Genomic DNA, 21,290 nt, shown 5'->3' with positions numbered 1-21,290 from the left:
TTTAGCTTGATTGCAAGAAAGATTTCAGGGGGAGCCAAATCAACAAAAAGAAGGCAAAAGCAAGAAAAGAAAACCCAAAATTTATCAAGTTCAACCCGGCCCAGCCATGAGAGCAAGAGAATTTCATTCGGCCCAAGAAGAGCAAGTGAAACTCTTTGGAAAATCCAAGGGAAGAAGCCTAGCAAAAAGGAAATTTCGGCCCAGCCCATTTTTAGCCCAAATAACAGCCTAGAGTGAAGCCCACTCGAGCTCAAAAGCAAGCTAAGTTGTAGCCCAAATAGCAGCCCAAAGGGAGCTAGGGGCGGCAACTTCTAAGAGTTTCTTGAAGAGAAGGAGGGAGCACTCTAGAAGGTTCATGAGGGGTGTAATACACCCCATTCTAGAGGCTTCAAGAAGGGGCAAGAGCCCCCTTGAAAAACTATATAAGGAGGCCTCTAGGAGGGGAGAAAGTTGTTCAATTGCTTGAGAGGAAGGCTCTCCCACTCTTAGAGGTTCGGCCACCTTGAGAGAAGAGAAGAGAAGAAGGCTAGGCGCAAGGAAGAAGAAGAAGAAGGGCTGAAGGAAGTTCAAGACAAACAAGCTAGAAGAAGAAGGCGAGTTCGAATTGAGGGTTTGTGATTCAAAGATCTTTTGTAATAAATTATTTGTGGTTTCATTCTCTTTTGATTTGAATTCAGTTTCTTAGTTATATGTTCTTTCTTCTTTCTCCTTGTTTCCATTCTTCCTTGATGTATTTCAGCTTGTAAAATTTCAGTTCAGCAATCTAATTCTTTTTGATTCATTCAAATGATCATGGATTGTACTTGAAGTTTCTTGAATAAGGGTGTTATTGCAGATCAATTCGGCCAACTAACCTTCAAAACTCAGATCTGAATTCTCAGATCTGAGATTGCAAGATCTGAATTGCTTGAAAGAGAATTCAGATCTGAAATTTTCAGATTGGGCGAATTAATCTACAGCTTGGAATTCCTAAAGTGCTTGAGAGAGACTCTAGGAATTCAGATCTACTATTCAAGAACTGAATTGAGTGCAAGGTTAGAGATAACTTGCACAATTCAGTTGGTGATCAATTCAGATTTGAATTGATGCCTTAGAAGTGTTTGAAGAAATGCATTCATGGGGATTAGATTCTTGCTAGAGATAGAAGAACCGTCACTCATGCATAGGATGAACATGCGCTTGAGAGAGGCTGTTCATGACCTTGGGGTTTCACCAAACCAAGGCTCAATCATGATTCATTCGAATGATCCAAAATGATAGATTGCTGAATTCTGAGATTGACATTTACTGCTTACTCTTCTAACCTGAATTGAAGGCAATTGGACCAATGATTTAGATAGATTTTAATTTAGGAATTCTTAGCATTCATTAGAGTTTTGATTTATTTGTTGATCAGATAAGAAGTGCTCAATTTAGTATTGGTAATTGTTTCCTAAATCCTCGTGGGAACGATACTTCACTCTCTACTTTATTACTTGAACGGCTAGTGCACTTGCTAGTGTCACAATGAGCAACACATCATGAATACAGCTCCAACCAATCTTTTCTCCAAAAGATTGGTTTCAAGATCGAATCTTGATTTCTCCAAAGAACTAGAGATCAAACTACTGGAGGCAGCGGCTACAGGAAGGAGGTGGCAAGAGAGTATTCACAGGGTGCAGAATTCTCTCTTCTTGTGATCTCAGCTCTAAATCATATTTGAATAAAAAGCCTTTTTAAGTGATAAGGGATAACCCTTATCTTATCTGCAAATCAAATCAGTTGTCTCCTAATCTAATTAGAAGGCTTCCAGATCTAAATCTCATTTAGATCTTGGACTCTCTAAGTGGATAGGGTCTGGGCCCAATCCTATTAGCTGATCCATCTCAAAATTTGCCCCTTTAAGTGACTAATCAAATTAGCCTAGTTCGAATGGGCTTAAGGCCCATTAAAGGTTATATATTCACTTAGCCTTCCAAACTGCTGCCCAATTGGGCTTCCTTGTATGGTGTGGGACCCAAACATTGATCTACACATCAGCCACATGGGCTCAGCCCAGCCTTTGTTACAAGGCCTGGCCGAATACACTGTTATGGACAGTGCACCCCCTGAAACCATCTCATGGTCTCTATGGGCCCAACACTTACCATAAGTGGTCCCTGGGCCAAGCCACCTTGTAACACACAGGGACTGTGGGTAGATGCAAGATATGCCCATCAGGTATTATCCTCAATGGTTTTACACTTAACCTCTTAGCCCATAATGATTATATAGTGCCTGACACCTCTCCCTCGGCTAGAAGGAACAATGTTGCATTCTCTACTTATATGGATGCCAGGAATTAAAAGCTTTTGCAAACCTTTTAGAAATAATTAAATATATATTTTTATATCTCATATAAAATATATTTTGCAAAACAAATCTCAATGATTGAAATCGGCTGCCGGTAGTGTTGGTTTCCAACAGAGAGAGTGCATCCCCGATCATTACCTTTGTCCGACAAAGGGGCTGGTCCCGTCACTATGATCACCCACTCAGATGAATTCTTAGACTGTCCCAACATACCCAGGTTTTGACCCCAACTAAGGATCTCACTGAGTGGTATATCAAAGACAGCCCAATCCGACACGTAGTGCAGTATCATAATCGAGTCTAGGGGTCGGGTGTAACTTTTCAGTTTTGCCCATCAATCTCCAAGGTCCAGGGAAATAATGGAAATCTGGTCCAGTTCAAAGATTCAATAAATCCTACACTGTATGTGCCTAGGGTCTCACCCTAGCAGCTTAGACAGGCCACCCCAACTGACTTGGTGGCACCATAGTGCCAGTCTTGTCAGGATAGGTCTCCCCAGACCGACTTAAGTGTATTAAATAGAAACATACCAAGGGAACATGAATCAAATATGCACTTTTACTCATTTACAATAAACTCATAAAGTACATCATCTTGATTGATGCTAAGGGCATACAAAACTATCTAACAACCAGATCTAGCCCGCATCCAAGAACCTCCAGTTCGTTGATATAACCCTTCATCTGGAGGCAATGGTCGTGAACTAGTTGGCTCTTGGACATTTGCACGGTCATGAACTTTTTCAAGACCTTTTTCCGAATAGAACGATTCTGCTCTTCATGCATTGTCTTGAGACTATCCAATACGTCATTGGCAAGTTCGATTTGATCGAATTGCCTCTGAATTGGATTGTCCAAGGAGGCAATGATATAGCAGTGGGCAAGGGAGTTTTTTTCCTCCCATTCTTGGTATTCTCTTCTACGGGTCTCAGAAGCCCTATCGCCCGGACGATCCGGGGTAGGACTTGTACCTATCAGCATAGTTTGGGCCCTTAAGCTTGTTGTCATCAAGAAGCTTTGCAAATGATCTGTTTGCCATTTTCTAATAAAAGAGCAAACATCAGTCCACAACCTAATTTGATTCATGTTCATTACAAAGATATGGATTTTAATCTACGATCGATTTCCATTTATTCACCTCTGAGATTTCCCTACTTTCTTAGTGACGGAGACAATGGGTTGTCTCTAGAAATGTGGAAAATCACATAGGGTGCATGGAGCCAACTGTTTCAGCTGCATAACCCCACCACCTTTCTGTGAAGGATCATATCCACTCATCATATGAGTTTTCCCTTTGGCCTCTGTCAAACAAGGTTCATAACCATTTTCCGATAAACCTTTCTGTCCAGTGAGTGCTTACCCATCCTATTCGTGAACCCCAAGGTACTGTGAAAGAGTTCCCACTTTTTGGTGATGCCCCTCCCACATCGGTCTATGATGCCCCTATCATCTTATGAAACACTTAGACAAGCACAACAGGAAATGGATAGCCCATTTTCTGGTGTGTTTCCTCATTACTGAAAGACCCATCCTCATGCTAATGATCGAAGGCCTTTAGAGAGTTCATCATATGAATCTCCCTCTCTCTTGCACTCATATTAGCTGGAGGGAGCAATTATTATGCCCTAGTTTGATTTAGGTCAAACCAAAGTGGCTCCCACTGACTTTCATAAAGTCAGATTTCGGTGGGCCTTAAATCAGCTAGGGTTCCGCACGTAACCTCTTGATGAGGTGTGGGGCTCACCACTAAGGGAGGTCATCCAATGACCAAAAGGGACACCATGACAATGATGTGCATTCAGCCATGGTGTGTGCAAGAGCCACTATCGATTGAGCATGGGCCAAACACTTATGGCCCATGTACGTAGCACATCACACATCCATACATCTCATGCAGGGATAAATTGATCCAATCAATTAATCATCTGTAAGGCCCATTGGAAGCCCGTTTTAAATCCATAATATTAACTATTAATATTATCTAGGTATATGGGCTGAAGTGGGGTTACCCAGTTTGGCCCATATAGCTTTAAACTTTGAAGTTGGCTTTTGGCAGTTTTAACTATTTAAAACTAGGCTTTTACAAGTTGGGCCGAATTAACCATTTAATAAAGTATCAATCCTCAAGCCCATTAGTGGAAAAAATAGGGCTGACTTTCAGCCTTGACTAAACCCTAGATTTGGTCCAAACAGTTTGAATCAATCTTGGTTCGAATGGTTCTAGGGTTTGATTTTTAATTAAATATTTAATTCAAGAAAATAATATGAAAATAAAGAACTGATAAAACTGAATCAAGCATCAGTCAAATAGGGTTGTTCGCACATTCCATCCTGCAAAATAGAGGTTAGATCACAGATTGCAGTTTCACAAACTGCAAATTGCAGGTAGCAAATGTTCCATCTACGAAATATCCTTCCTTGCGCCACCATCTTTGAACAAAAAATAAATAGAAAATAGAAAACCTAATTTCTGTTATAATTACATCAGATCGAATGCCTAATACATTGAATCAAAAAATAAAAAATAAATTATTTACAGAACAAATGTAATAAATAAATCAAGAAACTGCAAATCTTGCAGTTTTCCCTACGCAAACCAATAACTCGATCTCCTCTTGTACGAATAGCCCATAAATCAAGAATATCATAATGAACCATTCTAAACAATAATCAGATTTATATAAAATTAATTTCAGATTATTTGCCCATCAATTTTGGGAACAAATTTCCCAAAACCCATATCTGTGCAAATCGGGTACAACGCCTTCTGCCCATTTGGACTCTCTAAGTGGATAGGGTCTAGGCCCAATCCTATTAGCTGATCCATCTCAGAATTTGCCCCTTTAAGTGACTAATCAAATTAGCCTACTTCGAAATGGGCTTAAGGCCCATTCAAGGCTATGTATTCACTCAGCCTTCCAAACTACTGCCCAATTGGGCTTTCCTGTATGGCGTGGGACCCTAACATTGATCTACACATCAGCCACATGGGTTTGGCCGAGCCTTTGTTACAAAGCCTAGCCGAATACACTATTATGGACAATGCGCCCCTTGAAAACCATCTCATGGTCTCTATGGGCCCAACACATACCCTAAGTGGTCCCTGGGCCAAGCCACCTTGTAACACCCAGGGATTGTGGGCAGATGCAAGATTAGCCCATCAGGTATTATCCTCAATGGTCTTACACTTATCCTCTTAGCCCATAATGATCATACACTGCCCGACAAGAGAGGACCTCTCCCTCGGCTACAAGGAACAGTGTTGCACTCTCCGCTTATATGGATCCCGGGAATTAAAACCTTTTGTAAACCTTTTACAAACCATTAAATATATACTTTTATATCTCATATAAAATATATTTTGCAAAACAAATCTCAACGATTGAAATCAGCTGCCAGCAATCTTGGTTTCCATTAGTGAGAGTGCATTCCCGATCATTACCTTTGTCCGACAAAGGGGCTTATCCTGTCACTATGATCACCCACTCAGATGAATTCTCAGATTGTCCCAACATACCTAGGTTTTGACCCCCTTTAAGGATCTCACTGAGTGGTATATCAAAGACAGTCCAATCCAACACCTAGTGCAGTATAATAATCAAGTCTAGGGGTTGGGTGTAATTTTCTAGTTTTGCCCATCAATCTCCAAGGTCCAGGGCAATACTGGAAATCTGGTCGAGTTCATAGATTCAATTAATCCTACACTGTATGTGCCTAGGGTCTCACTCTGGCAGCTGAGACAAGCCACCCCAACCGACTTGGTGGCACCACAATGTTAGCCTTGTCAGGATAGGTCTCCCTAGACCGACCCACTGGCTGTGAACATGCTAAACTAACACAAGTCTCCTTAAGTGTCCAGTTTAAGGGTATTTCATAGAAACATACCAAGGGAACATGAATCAAATATGCACTTTTATTCATTTACAATAAACTCATAAAGTACATCATCTTGATTGATGCTAAGGGAATACAAAACTATGTAACAGGGTGTGCACTCATTGGACAGAAAGGCTTACCTGAAAATGGCTCTGAACCTTGTCTGACAGAGGCCGAAGGGAAACTCAACTGATGAGTGGATATGATCCGTCATAGAAAGGTGGTGGGGTTAGGCAGTTGAAACAGTTGGCTTCATACACCCCATGTGATTTCCCACATTTCCAGAGACATTTCGTCGTCCTCGTCACTAAGAAAGGAGGAAAATCTCAGAGATGAACAAATGGGAATGGAACATAGATTAAAAGCCATATCTATGTAGGTAACTTGAATGAATCTAAGGTTGTGGACTAATGATTTTGTTATTTTATCAGAAAATGGCAAACGGTCAATTCACAAAGCTTCTAGATGATAACAAGCTTAAGGGCCCAAACTATGCCGACTGGTACAAAAATCTTATGCTGGTCCTAACTTCTTAACAGTTAGATAAGGTGGTGAAAAATCCTGCCCCGGAGCATCCGGGTGATAGGGCTTCTGAGGCCCGTAAGAGGGACTACCTGTTAGACAGTATTGTATGCCCTTAGCTTGAATAAAAAATGATGTACTTTATGAGTTTATTGTGAATGAATAAAAGTGCATATTTGATTCATGTTCCCTTGGTATGTTTCTGTGTAATACCCTTAAACTAGACACTTATTGACATTCGTGTTAGTTTAGAAAGTTCACAGCCAGTGGGTCAGTCTGGGGAGACCTATCCTAACAAGGCTGACACTGTGGTGCCATCAAGTCAGTTGAGGTGGCTTGTCTCAGCTACCGGGGTGAGACCCCAGGCACATACAGTGTGGGATTAATTGAATCTTTGAACTGGACCAGATTTCCAGTATTTCCCGGGATTCATATAAGTGGAGAGGCAACACTGTTCCTTGCAGCCAAGGGAGAGGTCCTCTCTTGTCGGGCAGTGTATGATCATTAAGGGATGAGAGGTTAAGTGTAAGACCATTGAGGATAATACCTGATGGGCTAATCTTGCATCTACCCACAGTCCCTGGGTGTTACAAGGTGGCTTGGCCCAGGGACCACTTAGGGTAAGTGTTGGGCCCATAGAGCCCATTTGATGGGTTTCAGGGGGTGCAATGTTTTTAACAGTGTATTCGATCAGGCCTTGTAACAAAGGCTGGGCCGAACCCATGTGGCTGATGTGTAGATCAATGCTTGGGTCCCATGCCATACAAGGAAGCCCAACTGGGCAGCAGTTAGGAAGGTTGAGTGAGCACATAAGCTTAATGGGCCTAAAGCCCATTTTGAACTGGGCTATTTATTTAGTTAATTAAAGGGGCGAATTCTGAGATGGATTAGCAGATATGATAGGGTCTTAATCCTATCCACTCAGAGAGTCCAGATCTGATTGTGATTTAGATCTAAAAACCTTCTAATGGGATTAGGATAAAGCTAATCTAATCTGTAGATAAGATAAGGGTTTATCCTTATCACTAGAAGAGAAGGCTGATCCAAATATGATTTGGATAAGCACCTCCTAATGGGATTAGGAGCTGATCTTTTAAGTTAACAAAAAGAAGGAGAGGGCGGCAGCCTTGAGAGAGACCAACAAGAAACACATCAGATCCTCTTTAGTGCTGAAATCAAGAAGAGAGAATTCTGCAGCCTCCGAATACTCTCTTGCCGCCTCCCTGCTCTTGTCGCCCTGTTTGCAAATTCGATCTCCAGCTGTGGGAGAAGTCAAGATTGGATCTTGACATCAGTTTTTTGAGAAAGGATTGAAAAGGAAGTTGTGCTCACGTTCCATTCTACTGTTTCTTGCGAAGGACAGAGTTCTTGGGGAAGAACACTGCTGATTCTACTCCATCCTGCACTGCGCCATCTTCAGTGGGAGCAGTCTTTGGATCCTTCCTTGGGCGTGAACAACTTCGTTGGGAGATATTACTTCTCCGCATCAGGTATTATTCTCTCCCATTCCTTTTGGTTCAGATCTGATTCAGTTTAAGGTTCAAGATTTATCCTTGAAAATATGATTTTCTAAATAGGGAATGTGATTCCCAATTGAAGGGAGAAGAAAATTTTTTGAAATTCGCTCCTTATTCCGCAATCTTTGGGCGTCCATGTGATGGATCTCTCATCCTTTCACTACCATGATTGGGAGTATAAGAACTCCCTAGCCCACTGCTTTGTCATTACATCACTGGACTACTCAATATAGAGGCAGTTCGATCAGATCGAACTAGCCAAGGACATATGGGACAGTCTAAAGATGATGTATGAAGAGCAGAACCGTTCTACTTGACAGAAGGTCCTGAAACTGTTCATGACAACGCAGATGTCCAAGGGGCAGAAAGTTCATGACCATTGTTTTCGGATGATGGGCTACATTAACGAACTTGAAGACTTTGGATCCGGGCTAGATCATGGCATGCAAGTAGATGCCATCCTGAATTCTTTGCCCTCTTCCTTCAATGCATTCATAATGAACTACAACATGAATAAGCTGAATGTCAGCGTCCAGGAACTCAGCAATATGTTGTAGAGGGCTGAGGATCTACTCAAGAAGGATGAGCCTATGGTAATGCTTGCTAAAGCTAACAAATCAGGCAAGAAAAAGAAAAAAGCAAAGAAGCCCCAAAAGAAAGCTGCCAAACCTAAGAAGTAGAAAAAGTACAATGCATCTGATGTCTGTCACTTCTGCAAGCAGACCAGCCACTAGAAGAGGAACTGTCCTGCCTACCTAGAATCTAAGAAAGGTAACATCGAAACTTGTGTCATATAAACTAATATGTTAGTAACTTCTGTGTCGTGGTGTGTTGACTATGGGGCTTCAACTCATGCGTGTAACTCACTGTAGGGGTTCAAAGTTAGCAAAAGATTGAGTGAAGGCGAAGTAGCACTGTTTTTGGGAACAACTGCAAGTGTTGTAGCTGTGGCAATAGTAGAATTAGTTTTTAGAGAAGGAGTGCTTGTACTTAAAGATTGTCTTTATGCACAGAACTTGAGAAGAAATTTGATTTTTGTTTCTAAACTGTGTGGATGGATATACTATTTATTTTAGTAATATGATTACTATTAATAATGTATTCGGCCAGGCCTTGTAACAAAGGCTGGGTTGAACCCATGTGGCTGATGTGTAGATCAATGTTTGGGTCTCACGCCATACAATGAAGCCCAACTGGGCAGTAGTTTGGAAGGCTAAATGAATACATAACCTTAAATGGGCCTTAAGCCCATTCGAACTGGGCTAATTTGATTAGTCACTTAAGGGGCAAATTCTGAGATGGATCAGCTGATAAGATTGAGCCCAGTCCATATCCACTATGGGAGTCCAAGATCTAAATAAGATTTAGATTTGGAAACTTCCTAATTTGATTAGGAGATGGCTGATCTAATCTGTAGATAAGATAAGGGTTATCCCTTATCTTAAAGGGACTTCTAATCTAGATATGATTTGGGTTAGCAACCCCTAATGGGATTAGGAGCTGATCCCTTTAAGTCTATAAAAGGAAGAGGGGGAGGCAGTCTTTAGACACATCACAAGATAGCAACAAATAAACTTGTCTTCAGAGCTGAAATCATAGAAGAGAGAATTTGCACCCAGCAAATACTCTCTTGCTGCCTCCTTCCTGCAGCCGCCGCCTAGAGCAGTTTGATCTCAAGTTCTTGGGAGAAATCAAGATTGGATCTTGATTCCTATCTTTTGGAGAAATGATTGGTGGGAGTTGTATTCACAAGCCGTCCAGGTGATTCTTGAGAAGGGTCAAGTTCTTTTGGAAGAACACTACTGATTCTGCACCACCCTGCACTACGCCATCTTCAGTGGGAGTAGATTTTGGATCCTTCCTTGGGCGTGAACACCTCCATTGGGAGATACTGCTTCTCTATATCAGGTATTATCGTTCCCTACTCTTTTTGGTTCAGATCTGGTTCAGTTTATGGTTCAAGAATGATCCTTGAAAATATGATTTTCTAAATGGGGAATTCGATTCCCAGTTGAAGGGAAAGAAAAATTTTTGAAATTTGCCCCCCTTTATTCCACAATCTTTGGGCATCAATGGGATGGATTTCCTATTCCTTCAGTGGTATCAGAGCCATGGTTCAAATCTTGAACCATTCTGTTTCAGATCTGAACCTGCGCAAATAGGGAGAAAGCGTTCTACCCACTTTGCGCAGATATGGGTTTTGGGAAATTTGTTCCCAAAATTGATGGGCAAATAATCTGAAATTAATTTTTTATAAATCTGATTATTATTTTGAATAGCTCTATATGATTTTCTTGATTTATGGGGTGTTTGTACAAGAGGAGATCGAATTCTTGGTTTGCGTAGGGAGAACTACAAGATTTGAAGTTTCATGAATTTATTTATTACTTTTGTTCTGTAAATAATTCTTTTCTTATTTTTAGACTCAATGTATAGGCATTCGATCTAATGTAATTATTAATAAAAATAGGATATCTATTTATTTTTATTTTGGATCAAAGATGGCGGCATAGAGAAGGAGATTTCGCAGATGGGACATTCACTATCTGCGATTTGTAGTTTGTGAAACTCCAATCTGTGATCTAACCTCTGTTTTGTAGGATTGAGTGTGCGAACAACCCTGATTAACTGATTCTTGTTTTTCTTTTATCAGTTATTTAATTTCATACTATTTTCTTGAATTAAGGATTTAATTAAAGATCAAACCCTAGACCCATTCAAACCAAGATTGGTTCAAACTGTTTGGACCAGATCTAGGGTTTAATCAATGCTGAAAGTCAGACCTATGTTTCCCACTAATGGACCTAAGGATTGATATTTAATTAAATGGTTAATTCGGCCCATGATGTGAGGCTCATTGTGACACTTGCAAGTGCACTAGCCGTTCAAGTAATAAAGTAGTGAGTGAAGTATCGTTCCCACGAGGATTTAGGAAATAATTACCAATACTAAATTGAGCACTTCTTATCTGATCAACAAATAAAACAAAACTCTAATGAAAGCTAAGAAATCCTAAATTAAAATCTATCTAAATCATTGGTCCAATTGCCTTCAATTCAGGTTAGAAGAGTAAGCAGTAAATGTCAATCTCAGAATTCAGCAATCTATCAATTTGGATCATTCGAATAAATCATGATTGAGCCTTGGTTTGGTGAAACCCCAAGGTCATGAACAGCCTCTCTCAAGCGCATGTTCATCCTATGCATGAGTGACGGTTCTTCTATCTCTAGCAAGAATCTAATCCCCATGCATGCATTTCTTCAAACACTTCTAAGGCATCAATTCAAATCTGAATTGATCACCAACTGAATTGTGCAAGTTATCTCTAACCTTGCACTCAATTCAGTTCTTGAATAGTAGATCTGAATTCCTAGAGTCTCTCTCAAGCACTCTAGGAATTCCAAGCTGTAGATTAATTCGCCCAATCTGAAAATTGCAGATCTGAATTCTCTTTCAAGCAATTCAGATCTTGCAATCTCAGATCTGAGAATTCAGATCTGAGTTTTGAAGGTTAGTTGGCCGAATTAATCTACAATCACACCCTTATTCAAGAAACTTCAAATACAATGCATGACCATTTGAATGAATAAAAAAGAATTAGATTGCTGAACTGAAATTTTACAAGCTGAAATACATCAAGGAAGAATGGAAACAAGGAGAAAGAAGAAAGAACATATAACTAAGAAACTGAATTCAAATCAAAAGAGAATGAAACTACAAATGATTTATTACAGAAGATCTTTGAATCACAAACTCATCAATTCGAACTCACCTTCTTCTTCTAACTTGCATGTCTTGAACTTCCTTCAGCCCTTCTTCTTCTTCTTCCTTGCGCCTAGCCTTCTTCTCTTCTCTTCTCTCAAGGTGGCCGAACCTCTAAGAGTGGGAGAGCCTTTCTCTCAAGCAATTGAACAACTTTCTCCCCTCCTAGAGGCCTCCTTATATAGTTTTTCAAGGGGGCTCTTGCCCCTTCTTGAAGCCTCTAGAATGGGGTGTATTACACCCCTCATGAACCTTCTAGAGTGCTCCCTCCTTCTCTTCAAGAAACTCCTAGAAGTTGCCGCCCCTAGCTCCCTTTGGGCTGCTATTTGGGCTACAACTTAGCTTGCTTTTGAGCTCATGTGGGCTACACTCTAGGCAGTTATTTGGACTAAAAATGGGCCTTCCTCACTGGGCCGAATTCTCCTCATAGATAGGTTTTATTTTCTTGGGTTTTCTCAAGGAATTCACTTGCTCTTTTTGGGCCGAAGTGCTCTCTCTTGCTTCCACGACCGGGCTGAACTGAAATTGGTCTTTTTGAACTTTCTTTTCTTGCCTTTTTCCTTCCTTTTCTTGGATTGATTATCCCTGAACTTATTCTTAGCATTAAGCTAAATTAAGGCAAAAATTAATAAAACCGGCATAAAAATCCATGCTAAAATCCTCAAAAATTATAGACAAATTGTAAGTTCATCAAATACCCCCACACTTAAGCTTTTGCTTGTCCTCAAGCAAAGACATCAGCCATAAACTTAACATTCCCCCCTTCTGTTGTCACCATTTACCTGGTGAACTTTTTTTTAAGATAGAAATGCATTGAGTAGTCGGGGAACTTTTGTAAGTGCTCAACTCTTATTCTTGTAAATTACCATTTAAGATATGTATCAGATCCGAGGAAAGGAGAATATGAATTTCATCATAGTCTGGCCTTCACTCCTAATTCATATATAAATCAGCTCCTTAATTGTCAAGGTTAATAATTAAATTTCACTAAGTTTCACATCTGTAACTAAATCTCAATGAGAGTTCAACTTTAGAGTGTCCCTTTGAACCTCGGTTGTCACCACAATTACTTATTTCTAAGGGTGAGTGCATTTTATGCTCCATCTCACCCTTTTTTTTTCTTTTCGGTGTGAGTGCATTTTATGCTCCATCTCACACTTTTCTCTCTTTTTTTTTTTTTTTTTTTTTTTTTTTTTTTTTTTTTTTTTTTTTTTGGTGTGAGTGCATCTTATGCTCCATCTCACAATGGTCACTTACTTGAGGAAGGACTCATGTTCTGAGCTGCTAGTTTTACTATTCAACTCAAAATAGCGGAGTCAATTTGGGCTTTTGTCCTTCTTTGCAATTATTGAACCTCAAGAATTAGCACTTCAGATGTGCACTAGCTCTCTTGACCATTAACCATAAAATCAAGGGCTTCCATACACATGAAGATAGTTAGGGCTAGTCATGCTGAAAAGCATATTCAGCTCCCCTTTTCTCATGCATATATCAAATTGGGTCATTCACAAGAATAAAAACTTAACAAGTACATCAGTCTCCCTCAACTCATTGAATTCCTTCTTAAAAAAAAATCATCAAATAAATAGTAATGAACTTGAGGGGTTCAAGTCTTTTTTTTTTTTTGGTTATGTCATTGCCTGCATATGTGTGTTGGGGTGAATGAAGTGCATGGTTTCAGCCCTCATACCCTAGCCTCGGGCTCACTCCCCCACACTTAAGATGAACATTGTCCTCAATGTTCCTAGTGTTAGGGAGTCACAATAAAACCAACAAGAGAAATACCAAGTAAAGAGAAGAGTGTATAGAGGACTTCCTGAAGATTAATTTCTAGATATGCAAGAGTTCTTTTGGTGGGAGCCTCTCTGCTAGAATTTACTTGCAACAGAGATCAGAAGTTTTGTTCTAACTAAAAATAATTTAAACCAAATAATAAAAAAAAAGACTACTATACACAATTCCAAACAATGTAAATAATTTAACCAGTCTGTAATACACAACAGAAACTTACAAGGCCAAGAAGTTTGAATTCTATCTAACAAAAATAAATAAATAAATAAATAAATTTAAAAAAAAAAATCAAAAGCCAATATAAATATCTCTTGGAATCTGATATGCAAGTGATAAACAAGTGATTTACAAGATTGAAACTAGCCTAGAAGTCTAAGAGTTCTTGAAATCAGCACACTACCAAAGTTATTTGATTTTTTTTTTTTTTTTTTTTTTTTTTTGGTTAGAACTTGACTTTTGAGAACAATCACTTACAAAAACTCCAAACCTAATATCAATAAATAGGTCTAAAATCTGTTGCAGTTAGGTCTGAAATAAGTTTGATCCCAAGAGCTTAAGACTTCTCTTTCAAGTCCCAACTTAAATGTCTTGTATGCCTCAATTGATTGCAGAGACCTGAAATCAGATCTGCAATTTTATAATGAAAGCAGCCTTGATTCAGATCTGAATACCATTACATCAAAAATATGAAGCTCTTTTTGGACCTCACAAACATCAGTCCTAATCCAATACTACCCGAATTCACATCAAAATAGAGTGGGTTCAGGTCTGAGTTTAGATGAACTCAGATCTGAACCTAGCAGAATGCAGTCCTGCAACCGGCTGAACACAGATCTGAACTTCAAATCTGAGTTTCAGATTTGAAAACTCACATGCTATTTTTTTTTTCATTGTTTTCTTTTTCTTTTTGGATGAGTGCAGGTCTGATTGATGAATGCAATTCAGATCTGAACTCATTTTGAGATTTATTTATTTATTTTTTTTTTAGAACCAAAAGAAGAAGAGAAATTTGATTTGCATAAGCTACATTAAAACTGAAACTAAGGATGGAACAATCAAGTATCAAGAGAAGAAACATGGCTCCATCAATGTAGCCCTTGATGGAGTATACACTTATTGGAATGTAGTACACACGGCTGCACACACCCATTCAGATCTGCTAGACTTTCTATTCATGCACAGCTGAAATCAGAGCTATCTATCTTGAAAAAAAAAAATTTCAAAGATCAGCCCAGGACAATTCACAATGCCAATTTAGTAATATTAATTGTAATACAAACCTGTTCAAAACCTGCCCTGGTTCAGTCTTGCTGTAGCAGGTCTGCTATAGTAGCCCTGCTATAGGTTTGAACTCTAATAGAAAAATGGTGTGGAAGTGCCACTTTTCATGAAATCTCTTGAGGCATAAAAAATTCTCAGATTAAATATACTTTTCTTCAACCAAATCAGCTCAGATAGATCGGAGTACAAGTTATTTAATACAGTAAAGTATGCCCTGTATCCTACTCTGTTCACAACCCCAGTTCAGATCTAGGTGATTGCAGATTCGAATTTTTTTAACCATGACTATCCAATTGTTTTTGGGAGATAGCAGGTTTTTTGTAGGGTGTATTGGGGTGAAGATAACCCCCAATTACCCTTTGAATTTACATCAGTTCAGGTCTGAGTTCAAGAGAACTCAGATCTGAACTGTTGCAGATCTGCTACAGCAGAACTCAGATCTGAACTCAGTTCTGAGTTCTGATCCAAATCCTTGGTTTCCATGGTTCTTTCTCTCTCTTTTTTTTTTTTCACTATCTAAATATATTTTTTTTTTCTTTTTGTAATGAAAGAAAAGAATAATAAAGGGCTGAGAACAGATTTTTTTTTTTTTTTTGAGTATTGCAGTTCTGCTATAACAGAGTTCAGGTCCGAACTCAAGTTTGAGTTCGGATCTGAAATCTCAATTGCCTTACCTTCAGTTATTGCTACCAAATTGTTTTTGGGGAATAGCAGAAGTGCCCTAGGGTGAATTGGGGTGGTGATGACACCCAATTCCCCTTAAAATTTCATCAGTTCAGGTCTGAGTTCAGAGGAACTCAGATCTGAACTGTTGCAGATCTGCAATAGCAGAATTCAGATCTGAACTCAGATCTGAGTTCTGATCCGAATTCTCAATTGCTCCTCTAGTTGTTCAAAAGATCTCCCTTTTTTTTTTTTTGTTTTTTTTCTTTTTGTAATGAAAGAAAGAAAAAAAAAATAAAGTCTAAAACACAAGCAACTCTTTTCGGCTGAGTGCTGCAGATCTGAAATCTGCTGATCTGAGTGCCGAATGCAACTCAGATCTGCAACACTCATGTTTATGTGAATTTTTTCTTTTTTTTTTTTTCTTTTTGAAGGGAACAACACCAAGATTGAATAGAAATCAAACATGCCTTTATTAAAATGAAACTGAAACCAGAAAAAGAAAGTAATCTACTTAAGAAAGAAGAAACATAACTACAGTAGTACAGCAGTTGCAGTCCAAGCTGAAATGAAAAAGTTAGCAAATTAACACAACTATGAATGCAATGCTGAATGAGATCAGATTAAGAATGCTCAATGTTTCCTAATATTGTTTCTCTAAATCCCCGGCAACGGCGCCAAAAACTTGATGTGTGGCTCATTGTGACACTAGCAAATGCACTAGCCGTTCAAGTAATAAAATAGTGAGTGAAGTATCGTTCCCACGAGGATTTAGGAAACAATTACCAATACTAAATTGAGCACTTCTTAACTGATCAACAAATAAATCAAAACTCTAATGAAAGCTAAGAAATCCTAAATTAAAATCTATCTAAATCATTGGTCCAATTGCCTTCAATTTAGGTTAGAAGAGTAAGCAGTAAATGTCAATCTCAGAATTCAGCAATCTATCAATTTGGATCATTCGAATAAATCATGATTGAGCCTTGGTTTGGTGAAACCCCAAGGTCATGAACAGCCTCTCTCAAGCGCATGTTCATCCTATGCATGAGTGACGGTTCTTCTATCTCTAGCAAGAATCTAATCCCCATGCATGCATTTCTTCAAACACTTCTAAGGCATCAATTCAAATCTGAATTGATCACCAACTGAATTGTGCAAGTTATCTCTAACCTTGCACTCAATTCAGTTCTTGAATAGTAGATCTGAATTCCTAGAGTCTCTCTCAAGCACTCTAGGAATTCCAAGCTGTAGATTAATTCGCCCAATCTGAAAATTGCAGATCTGAATTCTCTTTCAAGCAATTCAGATCTTGCAATCTCAGATTTGAGAATTCAGATCTGAGTTTTGAAGGTTAGTTGGCCGAATTAATCTACAATCACACCCTTATTCAAGAAACTTCAAATACAATGCATGACCATTTGAATGAATCAAAAAGAATTAGATTGCTGAACTGAAATTTTACAAGCTGAAATACATCAAGGAAGAATGGAAACAAGGAGAAAGAAGAAAGAACATATAACTAAGAAACTGAATTCAAATCAAAAGACAATGAAACTACAAATGATTTATTATAGAAGATCTTTGAATCACAAACCCTCAATTCGAACTCACCTTCTTCTTCTAACTTGCTTGTCTTGAACTTCCTTCAGCCCATCTTCTTCTTCTTCCTTGCGCCTAGCCTTCTTCTCTTCTCTTCTCTCAAGGTGGCCGAACCATTAAGAGTGGGAGAGCCTTTCTCTCAAGCAATTGAACAACTTTCTCCCCTCCTAGAGGCCTCCTTATATAGTTTTTCAAGGGGGCTCTTGCCCCTTCTTGAAGCCTCTAGAATGGGGTGTATTACACCCCTCATGAACCTTCTAGAGTGCTCCCTCCTTCTCTTCAAGAAACTCCTAGAAGTTGCCACCCCTAGCTCCCTTTGGGCTACAACTTAGCTTGCTTTTGAGCTCATGTGGGCTACACTCTAGGCTGTTATTTGGACTAAAAATGTGCCTTCCTTGCTGGGCCAAATTCTCCTCATAGCTAGGCTTTATTTTCTTGGGTTTTCTCAAGGAATTCACTTGCTCTTTTTGGGCCGAAGTGCTCTCTCTTGCTTCCACGACCGGGCTGGACTGAAATTGGTCTTTTTGAACCTTCTTTTCTTGCCTTTTTCCTTCCTTTTCTTGGATTGATTATCCCTGAACTTATTCTTAGCATTAAGCTAAATTAAGGCAAAAATTAATAAAACCGGCATAAAAATCCATGCTAAAGTCCTCAAAAATTATAGATAAATTGTAAGTTCATCAGCCCAACCTGTAAAGGCCCAGTTTTAAATAGTTAAAACAGCTAAAAGCCCACTTCAAAGGATAAAGCTACATGGGCCGAACTAGGTAACCCTAATTAAACACATCTGATGGGTTTCAGGGGGTGCACTGTCCATAATAGTGTATTCGGCCAGGCCTTGTAACAAAGGCTGGGCTGAACCCATGTGGCTGATGTGTAGATCAATGTTTGGGTCTCACGCCATACAAGGAAGCCCAACTGGGCAGTAGTTTGGAAGGCTAAATGAATACATAACCTTAAATGGGCCTTAAGCCCATTCGAACTGGGCTAATTTGATTAGTCACTTAAGGGGCGAATTCTGAGATGGATCAGCTGATAAGATTGAGCCCAGTCCCTATCCACTATGGGAGTCCAAGATCTAAATAAGATTTAGATTTGGAAACCTCCTAATTTGATTAGGAGATGGCTGATTTAATCTGTAGATAAGATAAGGGTTATCCCTTATCTTAAAGGGACTTCTAATTCAGATATGATTTGGGTTAGCAACCCCTAGTGGGATTAGGAGCTGATCCCTTTAAGTCTATAAAAGGAAGAGGGGGAGGCAGTCTTTAGACACATCACAAGATAGCAACAAATAATCTTGTCTTCAGAGCTGAAATCACAGAAGAGAGAATCTGCACCCGGCAAATACTCTCTTGCTGCCTCCTTCCTGCAGCCGCCTAGAGCAGTTCGATCTCCAGTTCTTGGGAGAAATCAAGATTGGATCTTGATTCCTATCTTTTGGAGAAATGATTGGTGGGAGTTGTATTCACAAGCCATCCAGGTGATTCTTGAGAAGGGTCAAGTTCTTTTGGAAGAACACTGCTGATTCTGCTCCACCCTGCACTGCGCCATCTTCAGTGGGAGTAGATTTTGGATCCTTCCTTGGGCGTGAACACCTCCATTGGGAGATACTGCTTCTCTATATCAGGTATTATCTTTCCCTACTCTTTTTGGTTCAGATCTTGTTCAGTTTATGGTTCAAGAATGATCCTTGAAAATATGATTTTCTAAATGGGGAATTCGATTCCCAGTTGAAGAGAAAGAAAAATTTTTGAAATTTGCCCCCCTTTATTCCACAATCTTTGGGCATCAATGGGATGGATTTCCTATTCCTTCAGTGGTATCAAATCCATGGTTCAAATCTTGAACCATTCTATTTCAGATCTGAACCTGCGCAAATAAGGAGAAAGCGTTCTACACACTTTGCGTAGATATGGGTTTTGGGAAATTTGTTCCCAAAATTGATGGGCAAATAATCTGAAATTAATTTTTTATAAATTTGATTATTATTTCGAATAGTTCTATATGATTTTCTTGATTTATGGGGTGTTTGTACAAGAGGAGATCGAATTCTTGGTTTGCGTAGGGAGAACTACAAGATTTGAAGTTTCATGAATTTATTTATTACTTTTGGTCTGTAAATAATTCTTTTTTTATTTTTAGACTCAATGTATAGGCATTTGATCTAATGTAATTATTAATAAAAATAGGATTTCTATTTATTTTTATTTTGGATCAAAGATGGCGGCGTAGAGGAGATTTCGCAGATGGGACATTCACTATCTGCGATTTGCAGTTTGTGAAACTCCAATCTGTGATCTAACCTCTGTTTTGTAGGATTGAGTGTGCGAACAACCCTGATTAACTGATTCTTGTTTTTCTTTTATAAGTTATTTAATTTCATACTATTTTCTTGAATTAAGGATTTAATTAAAGATCAAACCCTAGACCCATTCAAACCAAGATTGGTTCAAACTGTTTGGACTATATGTAGGGTTTAATCAATGCTGAAAGTCAGACCTATGTTTCCCACTAATGGACCTAAAGATTGATATTTAATTAAATGGTTAATTCGGCCCAACCTGTAAAGGCCCAGTTTTAAATAGTTAAAACAGCTAAAAGCCCACTTCAAAGGATAAAGCTACATGGGCCGATTTGGGTAACCCTAATTCAGCCCATATACCTAAATAATATTAAGGGTTAATATTATGAATTTTCAATGGGCTTCTAATGGCCCTTATAGATAATTAATTTATTGGATCAATTTATCCCTGCATGAGATGTTTGGATGTGTGATGTGCTCCATACATGGGTCATAAGTGCTTGGCCCATGCTCATTCGACAATGGCTCTTGCGTACACCATGGCTGAATGTACATCATTGCCATGGTGTCCGTTTTGGTCATTGGATGACCTCCCTCAGTGGTGGGTCCCACACCTCATCAAGAAGGTTACGTGCGGAACCCTAGCCGATTTATGGCCCACCGAAATCTGGCTTTATGAAAGTCAGTGGGAGCCACTTTGGTTTGACCTAAATCAAACTAGGGCGTAATTAACTGTTCCCTCCAGCTAATATGAGTGCACGTGATAGGGAGATTCATATGATGAACTCTCTAAAGGCCTTCCATCATTAGCATAAGGATATGTCCTTTAGTAATGAGGAAATGCACCAGAAAATGGGCTATCCATTTGCTGTTGGGCTTGTCTAAATGTTTCATAAGATGATAGGGGTGTCATAAACCGATGTGGGAGGGGCTTCAGCAGAAAATGGGAACCTTCTCACGGTACCTTGGAGTTCATGAATATGATGGGTAAGCACTCACTGGACAGAAAGGTTTACCTGAAAATGACTCTGAACCTTGTCTGACAGAAGCCAAAGGGAAAACTCATATGATGAGTGGATATGATTCTTCATAGAAAGGTGGTGGGGTTATGCAGCTAAAACAGTTGGCTCCATGCACCCTATGTGATTTCCCACATTTCCAGAGAACCTATAGTCTCCGTCACTGAGAAAGGAAGGAAATCTCAGAGATGAAAAAATGGAAATGGATCATAGATTAAAATCCATATCTATGAAATGAACATGAATCAAATTAGGTTGTGGACTGATGTTTGTTCTTTTATCAGAAAATGGCAAACGGATCTTTTGCAAAGCTTCTTGATGACAACAACCTTAAGGGCCCAAACTATGCCGACTGGTACAGGAACCTTATGCTGGTCCTAGCTTCTGAAAAGCTGGACAAAGTAGCAATGAATCCTGCCTCGGAGCGTCCGGGTGACAGGGCTTCTGAGGCCCGAAGGAGAGACTATCAGGAATGGGAGGAGAAAAACTCCCTAGCCCAGTGTTACATCATTGCCTCCTTGGACAACCCAATACAGAGGTAGTTCAATTAGATCAAACTTGCCAAGGACATATTAGACAGTCTGAGGATGATGTATGAAGAGCAGAATCGTTCTACACGACA

The sequence above is a fragment of the Nelumbo lutea genome, chromosome 4 (genome assembly GCF_056320005.1).
Source record: "Nelumbo lutea isolate HS-2025 chromosome 4, American lotus-T2T, whole genome shotgun sequence".
Lineage (NCBI taxonomy): Eukaryota > Viridiplantae > Streptophyta > Magnoliopsida > Proteales > Nelumbonaceae > Nelumbo > Nelumbo lutea.
This window is presented reverse-complemented; position numbering follows the sequence as displayed.